The 18,472-nt window shown below is 56.5% G+C and overlaps 1 protein-coding gene across 1 annotated transcript in view; it reads left to right on the forward strand.

Moving 5' to 3' along the window:
• The first annotated feature begins 11,737 nt into the window (after positions 1-11,737).
• KCNJ10 (potassium inwardly rectifying channel subfamily J member 10) overlaps positions 11,738-18,472 on the forward strand; it is a 64,305-nt gene continuing 57,570 nt past the window's right edge. The window contains exon 1 of the mRNA XM_075608173.1: positions 11,738-11,992. The gene's annotated coding sequence lies outside the window, so the exon portion shown is untranslated. The remainder of the gene's footprint in view (positions 11,993-18,472) is intronic.

Genomic DNA, 18,472 nt, shown 5'->3' on the forward strand with positions numbered 1-18,472 from the left:
ATCCTGTAGATACCACATATTTCCTACCGCTCCCTCTCACCGCTTCACTCTGCGGGGAAATGTGAAAGAAAATGGCCAAGTTGTAGTTTTAGAAATTGGCAGATTTTTTAACAATTACATGACTATGATAAAAGCAATAAAAGTAAGGTAGAAGTGAAGCCTTTCATTGCTAACTAGTGGTTAAAAAGAGTGCAAGCTTTTCGGACCACAAAAGTTTCCTTCAGGATAAGAAAATCTACTTGAAAAGGGGACCTTTGTGGTCCTGAGAGCTTGGACTCTTTTTAACCACGATTTAGCTATTAAAGGTATCACTTCTACCTTACTCTTATTTTTCTATCCTATGAGCACACATTAGGCCTCGGGCATGGTCAGCGCTAAGCTAAGCGCTGACCATGCTGACCCGTGCTGAGGCGCGCTCTCGCTTACCAGTGAGCCCCTGCAGCCGCAATGAGAGCGGCTTTAGCAGGGGCTCGCGCACGCTTCTGCAAGCGCGCGGAAGCGTAGGTCTTATCCAAATTTTAGTTTCAAGCACTCAAGGGAGCGCAGGGCCGGTCACGTGAGCGGTTCGCCCAATGAGGTCGAACCAGCTCCGTGACGTCACTGGCCCGCCCCCCGACACGCCCCCGGACGGCGCGCAAACCAAGGCCAGGGAAAGCACCCGCTTTGCCTCAGCCTCAGCGCGCCTCCGCACGGCTGCTGCAACCCTGGACGCAGCCTTACGCTCCTCTAGCTGGGAGTGGGCTGAGTAGGAGACACTCACTGCTGCAGGCGCTGCGGATTTGTGTTTCAGGAGGAGTGTATTGATTGGCCGGCGTTCAGTCTTCATTCAGCCCAGTTTACGGGTTTGAGTGTCACAACGTATTGTAATTATTACGGGGAGATCATTATCTCCTGCAACCAGCGTATAGTGGAATGTAACGTGTCAGGGAGGGTAACCCTACATTAAAGGGGGTGTGCAGGTATGCACTTCCTTGCTACTAACCCAAAGCACAGGCGCCTGTGTTCACACTCACTAAGGCCTTGGACATAGTAACAAATACTAATGGCATGAACGACTATACGGACAGAGATATGTTTTATAGAGAAGGATGTTACAAGTGTAGCCCCGTGTAAACAGCTCAGGCTATACCTATCTTCCTTCTACTGAGGAGTATCAGGAGGCTGCGGTATCCCCGGCGCAGCGTGCCGGTTGAGAGCGAGAGGAACCAAACCGATCAGCGTCTATAAGTAGAGCTGATAGAATTATAGACTGGGGGACCAATGCCCTCACCCCACTGCCAGGGGTGATGGGGAAAGAATTCCAGACCCACCTCAAGGCTAACCTCGGGGGCGGGCCACGGGGTATTGCAGCCCTAGCTCAGACCATCCTGTCGGCCGAGTGACTTGGGGGGAAGGAGAGGAGGAAGTCGTGGGAGTTGAGCGGGTTGTACCTCGCACGGGCGATTGTATTGTGGCTGCTGGAAGCCTTAGTGTTGGGATATCGTTGCTCTGTCAAATAAAGAGACTGTTCTGCACCCGTAAAGACTGTGTGTGATTTGGAGAGTATAACCCTGGGACCCGAGGGGTTCTTCTATACCGGTCCTGTCCCATATTCCTGGGAGTATAGAAGATGGAGGCGCTGCACTACTAAGATATCATGGAGGCTATCACCCCAGAAGCCCGGTCCTGGCTCCCCCACAACATCGCGGGAAGCTCAGGCCCTCCTGTTCCTCACAGGTACGCACCACACCGCATGTAACCAGCCCCCATGCACCCCTCACACTCCCGTAGAGACTGGGGGGGGGGGGGAAACAGGGTTACACAAGGAAGGGAAACCATAATATAACTATAACAGGGGCTTCTGAGCACAGTTTGGTGAGTTGAAGGGACTAACATGTAGGATGGAGAGAAACACGCAAAGTGCACGTTCAAGCACATGAGAAATAAACATGCTACACACTCGCACAGTAAAATATCTTCCTAAAGAGAGACAGGTGGGAACTGATATGCCCACTGGGTGGGATTTTAAATTGATTATTACCTCAGACATTCTGCCTATTAGTAAGTATTAAGAGGTGTAATTTCCCTGGTAAGTGCCATGAGGTCAGCTTGTGATTGTCTGATGTAGCTGAGGACAGACAGTGCTGCCACAATGTCCCATTGCACATCAGAGAGGATCGCCTGCCTCAGGAATGAAGAGAATAAAGAGTAGACCACAAGGGGGAGTGGATTACAGCCACACATTAGGAAGGGGCCCCGGGATGGGGTTGTCGGCTCCATAAAGGCTGCAACGGCCTAATAGACGTGAGCTTGGGGTTTGCCTGACCCCCCTCCCCCCACGGTGGGGAAGGCTGCCTGGGAGGGTGCAGGTAACGGGGCAGCCAAATGGCGAGGGGGACAGGGCATAAAGAGAGGGCCTCCAGAGGTGGGCGGCAGAACTAATGGAATTTCCTTACCTTGCGTTTCAGGAGCTGATCTGCACCTGACCAGACCAGGATGGAAGGCTTTGTGGACTCCCGGCGCTCCATCCTTCAGCCCGGACAGCTTCCCCACCAAGCCCAATCGCCTCCCGGTAGTCCAACGCGACCTTAGGGTTGCCACCACTCCAGGTTTTACCCAGAGACTACGGTTTTTGGCCACTTATCTCCGGCCTACGGGTTTACATAGTAAACCTTCAGGTGGCGGCGGGCGGCGTCTCCCGGCATCCTCAGTGTCCTCCCATCTCCACCTGCAACTACTGCCAATATGGCTGCGTGGTGTGAAATGGCGCCGCGTTACCATGCCAATGGGGAACGCTATGTGATGTCACAATGTAATGCGTTGCCATGATGCCTAGGTGCCATAAGGCGTCCTGTTGTCATGGCAACTTGACACTGTGTGACATATTGACGGGAGTTGCTGAGGGAGATGTCCGGAGGATGCCAGAGGATGCCGGGGGACGCCGCTGAGGCAAGTGCTAAAGGCATTTTGCAGCGGTGCCCACTCAGCCCAAAAGTGCTTAAAAGAAACAAGGGCCACCGGCTAGCAAATTGACGCCAATTCAAGTAGAACGCATGACGCCATGGCTCCAGGCTTACGCCTGTCAAGTGAAACCGTATTTTCTCGAGAATGGTTTTAGCAGGTGTTTTATCATCCCGGTCACGGACAATTTAGGAATCACACGCGCAGGTCGCAATATAAAATCAGCCACCCCACATCGCGCTAGGCCGAGCGCGCTATGGCCTGCCTCAGAGGTACAGCCTTTTGTTCACGTGGCGCAGAGTATGGACGCGGCCTAAATGTTGCAAGGATACATACAGACATCTGCAAATCTGAGATATAGAAAAGCTCTTACTCTGTTACTGGGGATACAACAATGGGGGAAGGGAAGGGGATGAAAACCCTCGCATCAGCCTATAATTAAGTGAAATAAACAACGGTGCAATACTGGGGAAGCAGTGACCCTGTACATGAACAAAAGGACAAGACTAGGATAGTCTAAATCTTTATAGAGAGCGCAAAGGTGCTGACTGAAAACCAGCTCTTCATATAGAAAGCATAGAATCTATTCCGCTTCCTTTTCATTCATCACCATACGTATGTTCATAAGAGTGTATGCACTAAAATGCAAGGCACTGGGAGATATAAGGAAGGGCGTGCTGATGTTAGGTCCTGTAGCTGTAGCACATACTGCTGAATGCAGCAGCAGAGATTCAGGGTCTGTACAGGCATACCCCGGTTTAAGGACACTCACTTTAAGTACACTCGCGAGTAAGTACATATCGCCCAATAGGCAAACGGCAGCTCGCGCATGCGCCTATCAGCACGTTCTGAACAGAAATACCGGCTCCCTACCTGTACCGAAGCTGTGCGCAAGCGGGGAGACTATAGAGCCTGTTACAAATGCGTTATTTACATCAGTTATGCACGTATATGATGATTGCAGTACAGTACATGCATCAATAAGTGGGGAAAAGGGAGTGCTTCACTTTAAGTACATTTTCGCTTTACAAACATGCTCCGGTCCCATTGCGTACGTTAATGCGGGGTATGTCTGTACTTTAGTTTCAAAATTTAAATACATAAACACAGGATTTCCAAAATAACAGTTGTTAGGCTCTTAGGAGGAAAGGACTATTCCACCGGTGTGATGCTGTTTGTTCTGTAGTGAATTATTAAGTGTAGGTAAATAAAATGTGTTCGAAAAATGTGTATGGCTGTATTATTCAGCATCTGCTTTAACTGAATAACAGACTTCAACACCAGAGATTAGGTTAGACGTACGGAAGATCTCTCCTTGTTTGTTGTTACAATACAGAGAATCTGCTTTACTTCCAAAGTTTTTGATTCTGGTGCAAAGAGAGGAGAGCAGAGTTCCCATGGATGGGCTGGTAACATGCAAATAACTTCCCACATACAGTATTGTGGGTGGGCATCATATTCCTCTGGAGATTGCTCATCTAAGTTCTTAAGGGAATAGCAAGGAGACACTTCACCTTTCCCAGCAATAAATGTTAGACGAGGAGGTGCGATATTCTCTGCACAGAATAGGAACATCTGACAGAGAAGAGAATCAGCCTCCTTGACCAGGCACAATAGAAAACAGGCTCCAGGGCACTCTAAAACGATCTGATTCTCTTCTGACTTTTTTGTCCTTGACCAGACACACATGCATTTCATGTCTATACACTTAGTATCTTTAGGGAAAAGCTTGTTCATATTGTGAAACATCATTGAATGGATGGATGCTTAACTTAATCTCTGCTCCCTTTTTAAACACCTACAGAAAATGTTGGAGGCTCTGAAGCCCCCTTGACAGGAAAATAAAATACACCAACATTCTTTATGTAAAAATAGAGTGGGCTTAAGAATATGAACAAGAGCAGTCTTGTGTTCCAACAACTGTGTCCTGTTCCTGGGTACTCCCTGTGTGCCCACATCACACGCCTGCAAACAACAACTTCTCCGATTGGCTCAGCTGTTACACACATTTGTCGTACTACATACTACAGATCATTGCAGCGACTGACTGTTACTATGTGTTTATATTCAAGGACGGATATTATAATTGCAAACAAATCAATATTAGTGATTCCCCTTCATCACGAGAGAAAAGTTCTATGAATCTAGTTATAAGCAATAAAGCCCGTTCCAGAGGTCTGACATTGCTATGAAAGTGAGCATGCCCTAAGCATAGGGTGGACTTGTGTTAGCCCAGAGAAGACAAAATACACATGTAAGGTAAAGATAATCCCTTTAATGGCTAATTTAGGATAGCCAGCTTTCAGTTACATACAGAACCGGCAACTACAAGAGACTGATAGGGCAACTAATATGTGACCAGAACGCTGATGTGAGCAAGAATACACTAGGCCTTTTCATGAATGAAATATCCCACTAAATGTGCCAGATGGGTTGTATGTTGCTGATATAGTCTCGAGATAAGGGCAGTTGTCTTGCCAGAGGTGGGAATAAAGTATGGCATCTGTGACAACTTTCTAAACATGGTCTTTTTAGAGCTAGCTTCAAAGCATTTTCTGTAGGGTTCTGTAAGGTCCAGGGGAAATGGCTAAGGAAGTATTCAACCTAAGAGTGTGTTTATTAAAAAAGAGAATATCATGTGATGGCATCTCCTCTGCATAATAAGTGTTAGAAATCTGTAATCGTGTCACAGAATGGCATGTTCTGACATCACACACTGCATGTTCTGACATCACACACTGCATGTTTAAGAGGTACTAAGGGACAGATATTCATTTGTTGCTCAGGTTTAGGGGTAAAATGCTTAATCTTGTTGCATCCGCCAGAAGCACCTGAATGTATTGATGTGACTCACGTGTGTGTAAGTATTAGTTAAGGAAAGTTATCAGTACATTTACATGTTGAGACAGGATTCAAATGTCGTTTGTAAAGGTGTTTTTTCCCTCTGTCATAAAACTGTCAATCTCACAGCTGATTTGCGACAGGGGTGGAGGGGCGGGATTATGTGGTTTCCATGGAGAAAGAATGTATTTAAAGAATAGCAATGTATTATAGATTTCGATTTCAACAGAGGCGTGTTTGGACCAAACACGTGATATCTCATGTTCTGTACCAGTGACCTCTCTGGGAGAAAACATATGACATCTGATACTGTATACAGTTTTCTTTTATGTTATATACTTTTTATTTTGAGAAACTGTTCGGCATTTATTGTAACTTTATGTTCTTGTAATCCTTTTTTTCTGTAATCTAAGCACTGTATTTTTATATATGTTAAAACATTTAATAAGTGATGCTTTGGGCTCTGAATGAACTGTTGCACGCTCTGGAGAGAGTATTTACATTTTCAGACACATTTTGCTACAATGGATTTTTGTGGGTTAAAGTGCATAATTTTTTCTATAATACACAGGGACACAAATATTAATATTACATCTTTTATTTGCATAACTCGGGTGGTGGAAGCGTATAGATATGATTACAATTGAGTAAGGGGTTAATATTAACTCATTGGAAGTACCTTGCACAGTAGAAATGTGGGTTGGATAGAGTAACTGTGTGTATTAACCCTGGTTGCATATCTAAGTCACGTGCTCACTTGTGTGCTTGTTTGTGACAGATGGTATATGGGGACGGATTGAGGGGAGATATTGTTAATTTGAAGGACCTTTGCGAAGGTGAAAAGTGGGACAGCTTGCAAGCTGTATGCAGATCACGTGCTCACTGGTGTGCCGTACGTGATCTCATGATATTATCATGACACCGGACATCACTGGTCTGCCAGGGGCTTCCTAACTGGCAGAAGTCTCTCTACCCGCCTGGGGAAACACTAGCTCAGTTGGTGCAGGCTACTCCTGCCTTTTAAACCCTCAGTCTCTCAGGAGTCCTTCCTGCTTAATTAGCTGCAGGTGCATGCCTCTCCAGGAGGAGTATGCTGGAAGCACACATATGCTCCTCACTCCAACATACCGGGTTAGTGACTCTGTCACAATATATATATACTAGCTGATATACCCGGCGTTGCCTGGGATTGCAGGGGCGGGGTGGGAAGGGGGGGGGTGCGTGAAGGGCGGGGTGGGTGCGGGGGGTGAAGGGCGGGGAGGGGGCGGGGGGCGAAGAGCAGTGGGAGGGGGTGGGGGGCGAAGGGCAGGGGGAGGGGGTGGGGGCGAAGGGCAGGGGGAGGGGGTGGGGAGCAGGGGGTGGGGGGCGAAGGGCAGGGGGTGAAGGGCAGGGGGAGGGTGTGAAGGGCAGGGGTAAGGGGTGAAGGGCAGGGGTAGGTGGTGAAGGGTAGGGGGTGAAGGGCAGGGGTAGGGGGTGAAGGGCAGGGGTAGGGGGTGGGGGCTGAAGGGCAGGGGTAGGGCGTGGGGGGTGAAGGGCAGGGGGGGTGAAGGGCAGGGGTAGGGGGGGTGAAGGGAAGGGGTAGGGGGGTGAAGGGCAGGGGTAGGGGGGGGGGTAAGGGCAGGGGTAGGGGGGTAAGGGCAGGGGTAGGGGGGTAAGGGCAGGGGTAGGGGGGGTGAAGGGCAGGGGTAGGGGGGGTGAAGGGCAGGGGTAAGGGGGGTGAAGGGCAGGGGTAGGGGGGTGAAGGGCAGGGGTAGGGGGGTGAAGGGCAGGGGTAGGGGGGTGAAGGGCAGGGGTAGGGGTGGTGAAGGGCAGGGGGTGGGGTGAAGGGTAGGGGGTGGGGTGAAGGGCAGGGGGTGGGGGGTGAAGGGCAGGGGGGTGAAGGGCAGGGGGTGGGGGGTGAAGGGCAGGGGGTGGGGGGTGAAGGGCAGGGGGGGTGAAGGGCAGGGGGGTGAAGGGCAGGGGTGGGGGGGGTGAAGGGCAGGGGGGGTGAAGGGCAGGGGGGTGAAGGGCAGGGGGTGGGGGGTGAAGGGCAGGGGGTGGGGGGGGTGAAGGGCAGGGGGTAGGGGGGGTGAAGGGCAGGGGTAGGGGGGGTGAAGGGCAGGGGTAGGGGGGTGAAGGGCAGGGGTAGGGGGGGTGAAGGGCAGGGGTAGGGGGGTGAAGGGCAGGGGTAGGGGGGTGAAGGGCAGGGGTAGGGGGGTGAAGGGCAGGGGTAGGGGGGTGAAGGGCAGGGGGGGTGAAGGGCAGGGGGGTGAAGGGCAGGGGTAGGGGGGGTGAAGGGCAGGGGTAGGGGGGGTGAAGGGCAGGAGTAGGGGGAGTGAAGGGCAGGGGTAGGGGGGGTGAAGGGCAGGGGTAGGGGGGGGTGAAGGGCAGGGGTAGGGGGGGGTGAAGGGCAGGAGTAGGGGGAGTGAAGGGCAGGGGTGGGGGGGTGAAGGGCAGGGGGTGGGGGGGGTGAAGGGCAGGGGGTGGGGGGGGTGTGAAGGGCAGGGGTGGGGGGGTGAAGGGCAGGGGTGGGGGGGGGGTGAAGGGCAGGGGTGAAGGGCAGGGGGGGGGGGTGAAGGGCAGGAGTAGGGGGGGTGAAGGGCAGGGGTAGGGGGGTAAAGGGCAGGAGTAGGGGGGGTGAAGGGCAGGGGTAGGGGGGTAAAGGGCAGGGGTAGGGGGGGTGAAGGGCAGGGGCAGGGGGGTGAAGGGCAGGGGTAGGGGGGGTGAAGGGCAGGGGTAGGGGGGGTGAAGGGCAGGGGTAGGGGGGGTGAAGGGCAGGAGTAGGGGGGTAAAGGGCAGGAGTAGGGGGGGTGAAGGGCAGGGGTAGGGGGGTAAAGGGCAGGGGTAGGGGGGGTGAAGGGCAGGGGCAGGGGGGTGAAGGGCAGGGGTAGGGGGGGTGAAGGGCAGGGGTAGGGGGGGTGAAGGGCAGGGGTAGGGGGGGTGAAGGGCAGGAGTAGGGGGGGTGAAGGGCAGGGGTAGGGGGGTGAAGGGCAGGGGTAGGGGGGGGTGAAGGGCAGGGGGTGGGGGGGTGAAGGGCAGGGGTAGGGGGGGGTGAAGGGCAGGAGGTGGGGGGGTGAAGGGCAGGGGTAGGGGGGGCCGCGCTTCCCCTCCGTCCGGGAGCCGGTGCAGGGTGGCGCACGTGATGGGGGGGTGGAGAGAGAGTGAGAGAGTGTGTGTGTGTGTCCCCTTTGGCCCGTCACTTCGCCTCAGGCCAATGAGAGGTGTGCGGGGGCGGGCAGGCCAAGAGAGCCATCTCATTGGCCTGAGGCGGAGTGACGGGCCAAAGGTCCAATGTGATTGCCCCTAGGGACAGTGAGACACAAGACAGACAGGCATACAACGGTTTGAGAAATATATATATAGATATACAGTTGTGTGAAAAATAAAGTACACTCTCTTTGAATTCTATGGTTTTACATATCAGGACATAATAACAATCATCTGTTCCTTAGTAGGTCTAAAAATTAGGTAAATACAACCTCAGATGAACAACAACACATGACATATTACACCGTGTCATGATTTATTTAACAAAAATAAAGCCAAAATGGAGAAGCTATGTGTGAAAAACTAAGTACACCCTTACTGCTTCCATAGGAATTAAGATGCTAAGTAGCAGACAGGTGCTGCTAATCAAATGCCCTTGATTAATTGATGATCAGCAAGTGTGACCACCTCTATAAAAGCCAAAGTTTTAGCAGTTTGCTGGTCTGGAGCATTCAGGTGTGTGTTAACACAATGCCAAGGAGTGAAGACATCAGCAATGATCTTAGAGAAGCAATTGTTGCTACCCACCAATCTAGGAAGGGTTATAAGGCAATTTCCAAACAATTTAAAGTCCATCATTCTACAGTGAGAAAGATTATTCAAAAGTGGAAAACATTCAAGACAGTTGCCAACTTCCCAGGAGTGGACGTCCCAGCAAATTCACTCCAAGGTCAGACCGTGCAATGCTCAGAGAAATTGCAAAAACCCCAAGAGTTACATCTCAGACTCTACAGGCCTCAGTTAGAATGTTAAATGTTAAAGTTCATGACAGTACAATTCGAAAAAGACTGAACAAGTATGGTTTGTTTGGAAAGGTTGCCAGGAGAAAGCCTCTTCTCTCTAAAAAGAACATGGCAGCACGGCTTAGGTTTGCAAAGTTGCATCTGAACAAACCACAAGACTTCTGGAACAATGTCCTATGGACAGACGAGACCAAAGTGGAGATGTTTGGCCATAATGCACAGCGCCACGTTTGGCGAAAAGCAAACAGAGCATATCAGCACAAACACCTCATACCAACTGTCAAGCACAGTGGTGGAGTGTGATGATTTGGGCTTGTTTTGCAGCCACAGGACCTGGGAACCTTGCAGTCATTGAGTCGACCATGAACTCCTCTGTATACCGAAGTGTTCTAGAGTCAAATGTGAGGCCATCTGCCCGACAGCTAAAGCTTGGCCGAAATTGGTTCATGCAACCGGACAATGATCCCAAGCACACTCGCTGCTTCTCTCCTGTCCCTCACTCGCTGCTTCTCTCCTGTCCCTCACTCGCTGCTTCTCTCCTGTCCCTCACTCGCTGCTTCTCTCCTGTCCCTCACTCGCTGCTTCTCTCCTGTCCCTCACTCGCTGCTTCTCTCCAGTCTCTCACTCGCTGCTTCTCTCCTGTTTTTCACTCGCTGCTTCTCTCCTGTTTCTCACTTGCTGATTCTCTCCTATCCCTCACTCGCTGATTCTCTCCTATCCCTCACTCGCTGATTCTCTCCTGTCCCTCACTCGCTGATTCTCTCCTGTACCTCACTCGCTGATTCTCTCCTGTCCCTCACTCGCTGAATCTCTCCTATCCCTCACTCGCTGATTCTCTCCTGTCTCTCTCACTCGCTGATTCTCTCCTGTCCCTTTCTTTACTTCTCTCCTGTCCCTCACTCGCAGTCTCTCTCCAATCATTCTCTTTTTCTCTCATGTCCCTCACTCGCTGCTTATCTCCTGTCTCTCACTCGCTGCTTCTCTCCTGTCCCATACTCGCTGCTTCTCTCCTGTCTCTCACTCACTGCTTCTCTCCTGTCTCTCACTCGCTGATTCTCTCCTGTTTCTCACTCGCTGCTTCTCTCCTGTTCCTCACTCGCTGCTTCTCTCCTGTTCCTCACTCGCTGCTTCTCTCCTGTCCCTCACTCGTTGATTCTCTCCTGTCCCTCACTCGCTGATTCCTGTCCCTCACTTGCTGATTCTCTCCTGTCCCTCACTAGCTGCTTCTCTCTTGTCCCTCACTAGCTGCTTCTCTCTTGTCCCTCACTCGCTGCTTCTCTCCTGTTCCTCACTCGCTGCTTCTCTCCTGTCCCTCACTCGCTGCTTCTCTCCTGTTCCTCTCTCTACTTCTCTCCTGTCCCTCTCTCTACTTCTCTCCTGTCCCTCACTCGCTGCTTCTCTCCTGTCCCTCTCTCTACTTCTACAATGTCCCTCACTCACTGCTTCTCTCCAATCATTCTCTGCTTCTCTCCTGTCCCTTCCTCTACTTCTCTCCTGTCCCTCACTCGCAGTCTCTCTCCAATCATTCTCTTTTTCTCTCATATCCCTCACTTGCTGCTTCTCTCCGGTCCCTCTCTCTCTGCTTCTCTCCTGTCCCACTCTCTCTGCTTCTCTCCGGTCCCTCTCTCTCTGCTTCTCTCCTGTCCCTCTCTCTCTGCTTCTCTCCTGTCCCCCTCTCTTTCTGCTTCTCTCCTGTCCCTCTCTCTCTCTGCTTCTCTCCTGCCCCTCCCTCTCTCTGCTCCTCACTGAATCATTATCCCCCTCCTCTCAGTAATGTGATTCGAGAACTCCATTCATTTCCACCTCATTAAATCTGTTCTGAAACTTTTTTCCCCTCCCCACTTCTTGTCTCATTTTATCGTCTCCCTCCCTGCACTCTCCTCCAATCACCGATTCCCCATCCCCTGTTTCCTACTCACTCCTGAGCCCCTTCCCTGCTGAGAAATAAAAATATTCCTTTCATTCAATCCAACCTGAAGTTTTTTTTCTTGAAGTCAGGGAGATGAAACCCGTGTGTTTAAGTAGAGGGTTCCTGGACTCCTGATGCCTGGTGGTCTGTATCGGGTCTGGGACAAGCAGTTAATAGAGAGACCCCTTTGGCACACTCCGTCACTCGCTGCTGGCAGGGGGAAAGTTTGCTCCTTGCTCTGTACTTAGTGTACCTGCTACTCTCGTGTCATCTTCTGGTGACATCCAAGGATCTGCCTTCTGTACCAGACACGGTAAGACCAGAGCTTGCACAGGGGAGTGTGCTGTGTGATGTGCTGGGGCTGGGGATGTGCTGGGGATGTGCTGGGGCTGGGGATGTGCTGAGGCTGGGGATGTGCTGGGGATGTGCTGGGGATGTGCTGAGGCTGGGGATGTGCTGAGGCTGGGGATATGCTGAGGCTGGGGATGTGCTGGGGATATGCTGGGGCTGGGGATGTGCTGAGGCTGGGGATGTGCTGAGGCTGGGGATGTGCTGAGGCTGGGGATGTGCTGGGGATATGCTGGGGCTGGGGATGTGCTGAGGCTGGGGATGTGCTGAGGCTGGGGATGTGCGGAGGCTGGGGATGTGCTGGGGATGTGCTGAGGCTGGGGATGTGCTGGGGATATGCTGGGGCTGGGGATGTGCTGAGGCTGGGGATGTGCTGAGGCTGGGGATGTGCGGAGGCTGGGGATGTGCTGGGGATGTGCGGAGGCTGGGGATGTGCGGAGGCTGGGGATGTGCTGAGGCTGGGGATGTGCTGAGGCTGGGGATGTGCTGGGGATGTGCTGAGGCTGGGGATGTGCTGGGGATGTGCTGGGGATGTGCTGGGGATGTGCTGGGGCTGGGGATGTGCTGGGGATGTGCTGGGGCTGGGGATGTGCTGGGGATGTGCTGAGGCTGGGGATGTGCTGGGGATGTGCGGAGGCTGGGGATGTGCTGGGGATGTGCTGGGGATGTGCGGAGGCTGGGGATGTGCTGGGGATGTGCGGAGGCTGGGGATGTGCAGAGGCTGGGGATGTGCGGAGGCTGGGGATGTGCTGGGGATGTGCGGAGGCTGGGGATGTGCAGAGGCTGGGGATGTGCGGAGGCTGGGGATGTGCAGAGGCTGGGGATGTGCGGAGGCTGGGGATGTGCTGGGGCTGGGGATGTGCTGGGGATGTGCGGAGGCTGGGGATGTGCGGAGGCTGGGATGTGCTGAGGCTGGGGATGTGCTGGGGATGTGCTGGGGATGTGCGGAGGCTGGGGATGTGCTGAGGCTGAGGATGTGCTGAGGCTGGGGATGTGCTGAGGCTGGGGATGTGCTGGGGATGTGCTGGGGATGTGCTGAGGCTGGGGATGTGCAGAGGCTGGGGATGTGCTGGGGATGTGCTGAGGCTGGGGATGTGCTGGGGATGTGCGGAGGCTGGGGATGTGCTGGGGATGTGCTGAGGCTGGGGATGTGCGGAGGCTGGGGATGTGCAGAGGCTGGGGATGTGCTGGGGATGTGCTGAGGCTGGGGATGTGCTGGGGATGTGCGGAGGCTGGGGATGTGCTGGGGATGTGCTGAGGCTGGGGATGTGCTGGGGATGTGCGGAGGCTGGGGATGTGCAGAGGCTGGGGATGTGCGGAGGCTGGGGATGTGCAGAGGCTGGGGATGTGCGGAGGCTGGGGATGTGCTGGGGCTGGGGATGTGCTGGGGATGTGCGGAGGCTGGGGATGTGCGGAGGCTGGGATGTGCTGAGGCTGGGGATGTGCTGGGGATGTGCTGGGGATGTGCTGGGGATGTGCGGAGGCTGGGGATGTGCTGAGGCTGAGGATGTGCTGAGGCTGGGGATGTGCTGAGGCTGGGGATGTGCTGGGGATGTGCTGGGGATGTGCTGAGGCTGGGGATGTGCAGAGGCTGGGGATGTGCTGGGGATGTGCTGAGGCTGGGGATGTGCTGGGGATGTGCGGAGGCTGGGGATGTGCTGGGGATGTGCTGAGGCTGGGGATGTGCGGAGGCTGGGGATGTGCAGAGGCTGGGGATGTGCTGAGGCTGGGGATGTGCTGGGGCTGGGGATGTGCAGAGGCTGGGGATGTGCTGAGGCTGGGGATGTGCAGAGGCTGGGGATGTGCTGGGGATGTGCGGAGGCTGGGGATGTGCAGAGGCTGGGGATGTGCGGAGGCTGGGGATGTGCGGAGGCTGGGGATGTGCGGAGGCTGGGGATGTGCTGGGGATGTGCGGAGGCTGGGGATGTGCAGAGGCTGGGGATGTGCGGAGGCTGGGGATGTGCAGAGGCTGGGGATGTGCTGAGGCTGGGGATGTGCTGGGGCTGGGGATGTGCTGGGGATGTGCGGAGGCTGGGGATGTGCGGAGGCTGGGATGTGCTGAGGCTGGGGATGTGCTGGGGATGTGCTGGGGATGTGCTGAGGCTGAGGATGTGCTGAGGCTGGGGATGTGCTGAGGCTGGGGATGTGCTGAGGCTGGGGATGTGCAGAGGCTGGGGATGTGCTGGGGATGTGCTGAGGCTGAGGATGTGCTGAGGCTGGGGATGTGCTGAGGCTGGGGATGTGCTGAGGCTGGGGATGTGCTGGGGATGTGCGGAGGCTGGGGATGTGCTGGGGATGTGCTGAGGCTGGGGATGTGCTGGGGATGTGCGGAGGCTGGGGATGTGCTGGGGATGTGCTGAGGCTGGGGATGTGCGGAGGCTGGGGATGTGCAGAGGCTGGGGATGTGCTGGGGATGTGCTGAGGCTGGGGATGTGCTGGGGATGTGCGGAGGCTGGGGATGTGCTGGGGATGTGCTGAGGCTGGGGATGTGCGGAGGCTGGGGATGTGCAGAGGCTGGGGATGTGCAGAGGCTGGGGATGTGCAGAGGCTGGGGATGTGCAGAGGCTGGGGATGTGCTGAGGCTGGGGATGTGCTGGGGATGTGCGGAGGCTGGGGATGTGCTGGGGATGTGCGGAGGCTGGGGATGTGCAGAGGCTGGGGATGTGCGGAGGCTGGGGATGTGCTGGGGATGTGCGGAGGCTGGGGATGTGCAGAGGCTGGGGATGTGCGGAGGCTGGGGATGTGCAGAGGCTGGGGATGTGCGGAGGCTGGGGATGTGCTGGGGCTGGGGATGTGCTGGGGATGTGCTGAGGCTGGGGATGTGCTGGGGATGTGCTGAGGCTGGGGATGTGCTGGGGATGTGCGGAGGCTGGGGATGTGCTGGGGATGTGCGGAGGCTGGGGATGTGCAGAGGCTGGGGATGTGCTGGGGATGTGCGGAGGCTGGGGATGTGCAGAGGCTGGGGATGTGCGGAGGCTGGGGATGTGCTGGGGATGTGCGGAGGCTGGGGATGTGCTGGGGATGTGCTGGGGCTGGGGATGTGCTGGGGATGTGCGGAGGCTGGGATGTGCTGAGGCTGGGGATGTGCTGGGGATGTGCTGGGGATGTGCTGGGGATGTGCGGAGGCTGGGGATGTGCTGAGGCTGAGGATGTGCTGAGGCTGGGGATGTGCTGAGGCTGGGGATGTGCTGGGGATGTGCTGAGGCTGGGGATGTGCAGAGGCTGGGGATGTGCTGGGGATGTGCTGAGGCTGGGGATGTGCTGGGGATGTGCGGAGGCTGGGGATGTGCTGGGGATGTGCTGAGGCTGGGGATGTGCGGAGGCTGGGGATGTGCAGAGGCTGGGGATGTGCTGAGGCTGGGGATGTGCTGGGGCTGGGGATGTGCAGAGGCTGGGGATGTGCTGAGGCTGGGGATGTGCAGAGGCTGGGGATGTGCTGGGGATGTGCGGAGGCTGGGGATGTGCAGAGGCTGGGGATGTGCGGAGGCTGGGGATGTGCGGAGGCTGGGGATGTGCTGGGGATGTGCGGAGGCTGGGGATGTGCAGAGGCTGGGGATGTGCGGAGGCTGGGGATGTGCAGAGGCTGGGGATGTGCTGAGGCTGGGGATGTGCTGGGGCTGGGGATGTGCTGGGGATGTGCGGAGGCTGGGGATGTGCGGAGGCTGGGATGTGCTGAGGCTGGGGATGTGCTGGGGATGTGCTGGGGATGTGCTGAGGCTGAGGATGTGCTGAGGCTGGGGATGTGCTGAGGCTGGGGATGTGCTGAGGCTGGGGATGTGCAGAGGCTGGGGATGTGCTGGGGATGTGCTGAGGCTGGGGATGTGCTGGGGATGTGCGGAGGCTGGGGATGTGCTGGGGATGTGCTGAGGCTGGGGATGTGCTGGGGATGTGCGGAGGCTGGGGATGTGCTGGGGATGTGCTGAGGCTGGGGATGTGCGGAGGCTGGGGATGTGCAGAGGCTGGGGATGTGCTGGGGATGTGCTGAGGCTGGGGATGTGCTGGGGATGTGCGGAGGCTGGGGATGTGCTGGGGATGTGCTGAGGCTGGGGATGTGCGGAGGCTGGGGATGTGCAGAGGCTGGGGATGTGCAGAGGCTGGGGATGTGCTGAGGCTGGGGATGTGCTGAGGCTGGGGATGTGCTGGGGATGTGCGGAGGCTGGGGATGTGCTGGGGATGTGCGGAGGCTGGGGATGTGCAGAGGCTGGGGATGTGCGGAGGCTGGGGATGTGCTGGGGATGTGCGGAGGCTGGGGATGTGCAGAGGCTGGGGATGTGCGGAGGCTGGGGATGTGCAGAGGCTGGGGATGTGCGGAGGCTGGGGATGTGCTGGGGCTGGGGATGTGCTGGGGATGTGCTGAGGCTGGGGATGTGCTGGGGATGTGCGGAGGCTGGGGATGTGCTGGGGATGTGCGGAGGCTGGGGATGTGCAGAGGCTGGGGATGTGCTGGGGATGTGCGGAGGCTGGGGATGTGCAGAGGCTGGGGATGTGCGGAGGCTGGGGATGTGCTGGGGATGTGCGGAGGCTGGGGATGTGCAGAGGCTGGGGATGTGCGGAGGCTGGGGATGTGCAGAGGCTGGGGATGTGCGGAGGCTGGGGATGTGCGGGGGCTGGGGATGTGCTGGGGATGTGCGGAGGCTGGGGATGTGCGGAGGCTGGGATGTGCTGAGGCTGGGGATGTGCTGGGGATGTGCTGGGGATGTGCTGGGGATGTGCGGAGGCTGGGGATGTGCTGAGGCTGAGGATGTGCTGAGGCTGGGGATGTGCTGAGGCTGGGGATGTGCTGAGGCTGGGGATGTGCAGAGGCTGGGGATGTGCTGGGGATGTGAGGAGGCTGGGGATGTGCAGAGGCTGGGGATGTGCGGAGGCTGGGGATGTGCTGAGGCTGGGGATGTGCTGGGGATGTGCGGAGGCTGGGGATGTGCTGGGGATGTGAGGAGGCTGGGGATGTGCAGAGGCTGGGGATGTGCGGAGGCTGGGGATGTGCTGAGGCTGGGGATGTGCTGGGGATGTGCTGGGGATGTGCTGGGGATGTGCGGAGGCTGGGGATGTGCGGAGGCTGGGATGTGCTGAGGCTGGGGATGTGCTGGGGATGTGCTGGGGATGTGCTGGGGATGTGCGGAGGCTGGGGATGTGCTGAGGCTGGGGATGTGCTGAGGCTGGGGATGTGCTGAGGCTGGGGATGTGCTGGGGCTGGGGATGTGCTGAGGCTGGGGATGTGCTGAGGCTGGGGATGTGCAGAGGCTGGGGATGTGCTGGGGATGTGAGGAGGCTGGGGATGTGCTGAGGCTGGGGATGTGCTGAGGCTGGGGATGTGCTGGGGATGTGCTGAGGCTGAGGATGTGCTGAGGCTGGGGATGTGCTGAGGCTGAGGATGTGCTGAGGCTGGGGATGTGCTGAGGCTGGGGATGTGCGGAGGCTGGGGATGTGCTGAGGCTGGGGATGTGCTGAGGCTGGGGATGTGCTGAGGCTGGGGATGTGCTGAGGCTGGGGATGTGCTGAGGCTGGGGATGTGCGGAGGCTGGGGATGTGCTGAGGCTGGGGATGTGCAGAGGCTGGGGATGTGCTGAGGCTGGGGATGTGCTGAGGCTGGGGATGTGCAGAGGCTGGGGATGTGCTGAGGCTGGGGATGTGCTGAGGCTGGGGATGTGCTGAGGCTGGGGATGTGCTGAGGCTGGGGATGTGCAGAGGCTGGGGATGTGCTGGGGATGTGAGGAGGCTGGGGATGTGCAGAGGCTGGGGATGTGCGGAGGCTGGGGATGTGCGGAGGCTGGGGATGTGCAGAGGCTGGGGATGTGCGGAGGCTGGGGATGTGCAGAGGCTGGGGATGTGCGGAGACTGGGGATGTGCGGAGGCTGGGGATGTGCTGGGGATGTGCTGAGGCTGGGGATGTGCTGAGGCTGGGGATGTGCGGAGGCTGGGGATGTGCGGAGGCTGGGGATGTGCTGAGGCTGGGGATGTCCTGAGGCTGGGGATGTGCTGGGGATGTGCTGGGGATGGGCTGGGGATGTGCTGAGGCTGGGGATGTCCTGAGGCTGGGGATGTGCTGGGGATGTGCTGCGGATGTGCGGAGGCTGGGGATGTGCTGAGGCTGGGGATGTGCTGAGGCTGGGGATGTGCGGAGGCTGGGGATGTGCTGGGGATGTGCTGAGGCTGGGGATGTGCTGAGGCTGGGGATGTGCTGAGGCTGGGGATGTGCTGAGGCTGGGGATGTGCGGAGGCTGGGGATGTGCGGAGGCTGGGGATGTGCTGAGGCTGGGGATGTCCTGAGGCTGGGGATGTGCTGAGGCTGGGGATGTGCTGGGGATGTGCGGAGGCTGGGGATGTGCTGAGGCTGGGGATGTGCTGAGGCTGGGGATGTGCGGAGGCTGGGGATGTGCTGGGGATGTGCTGAGGCTGGGGATGTGCTGGGGATGTGCTGAGGCTGGGGATGTGCTGGGGATGTGCG

The sequence above is a fragment of the Ascaphus truei genome, chromosome 7, assembly GCF_040206685.1.
Source record: "Ascaphus truei isolate aAscTru1 chromosome 7, aAscTru1.hap1, whole genome shotgun sequence".
In the NCBI taxonomy this organism is placed as follows: domain Eukaryota; kingdom Metazoa; phylum Chordata; class Amphibia; order Anura; family Ascaphidae; genus Ascaphus; species Ascaphus truei.